Here is a 1,649-nt window from a genome sequence, read left to right as displayed (position 1 = left end):
TCCAGACATTAAAACTGATAAGACAGGAAGAAACCGTGTGTGCTGCTACAACACATTAGATCCTGCAGATACTGGTTGAGGATTCGTTTGTTCCACATAAATCCCTCAGCTCCAGTTTTGTATTGTCTTCCTTTGAAATGGATACATATCTGATAAACCACAGTAACAAAAGATTTAAAAAGTCTCCATACTAGGAGTTTAGGCCAGGTTACCTTTATCTTATTATACCAAGGACTAATGATAAGTGGCAGCATTTGGTGTCTCCTCCTCTGCACAGCCACAATGTATTTTCCTTTTCTGGTCATTTTCTTCTAAGGCTTCTGTGCGTGACGCAGATGTCTGAGGCACACTGTAACTGTATTATCTCTTCTGCAAGTCCACTGCGACGTCAACCAACACATGCAGATAATACACTTTCATTATCTCACCCTAATGCTCAGCAGTGCTCCCACACGCCGACGGATACACACTCCACAATCCATTCCCGCAAAAGCATGCAGGCTAAAAATTTCAGGTTATGCTGGTTACACGACCCTTTCATACCCTTCAACTGAGTATCCCTGATATTAAAAACACAGACACACTATATTTGGACAGTCTAATGTTGATACTCAACTATCAGCTGACCAGAGAGCAGTGGTAGATGTTCAAAAAGTGTCACTTGCCTACATTTTTCTGTATAGGTACATTAGGCAGTGCTGAGCCTGACATTAAATATAGACTGGTTTTCCACAGCACTGAGAACCACCTGCAACTCTTCTAGTTTCAAGTTTTCTTCAAGTCTTTTAATGACATACAGTATGACAATAATTTAAAAACGGGCATCAACTGTAAATTAAAGTAACTTCATAACAGGTAATGGAATTCAATACAATTTAAGTTAGTATACTTGCAATCATCATAAGGTCAGCAGCAGCAGGTCACTGGAAGATGCAAACATTTAAAATTCATCTATAGGCAGGCATACAATTCAATGAATATGGAGAATAAAATTTCCAGTAATACGCAATAATATGTACTTAAATTGAATAGAGAAATTCAGTAAATCAAAATTCAGTTTTACCAATAATCATTATCAAATTCCTGCCAGCAAACCAAAGCAAAAAAAAGAAAGAAAAAAAGGAAATGATTTAGACATTAGGAAATCACTGACCTGTAAATAAAGTGTTACAGAACATTATAATTCAAATTAAGTACCAAAACACATTTGAGTTATTCCCGTTCGTATAACAGTCTACCAGCTATCCAACTTCACAAAATAGGAGATTGTCTATGCTCTCTCAGCATTCTCTTGGAGAAAAGCCAACATGGTGTCAGTGGTAAAATGACTGGCTCTGTGTTTTATCTCATCATGGAGAATCTTAGCCGTGATCCTGATCAGTCTGTACTGAGGGAAAGCCAGTGCAAACAGGACAAATCTGACTGTCAGTGATAATCAGAGCTGCATAATGCGGCACACTGCTCATGGCTTTGTTTTCACTGTCTGAAAAACAGCTATCATCCACACTGGGCTGTTAGCTGTCAGCGCTGATAATGTAATACATATTTCTTGGAGACAACACACATTCACATAACTCACTAAACACATAAACACATGAACATTTCCCACCAGCTCAGGTTGTAATCAGGAAGTTACACTGTTTGCAAAA

Source organism: Lates calcarifer, linkage group LG15 (genome assembly GCF_001640805.2).
Source record: "Lates calcarifer isolate ASB-BC8 linkage group LG15, TLL_Latcal_v3, whole genome shotgun sequence".
NCBI lineage: Eukaryota > Metazoa > Chordata > Actinopteri > Centropomidae > Lates > Lates calcarifer.
Note: the sequence above shows the minus strand (reverse complement) of the source record.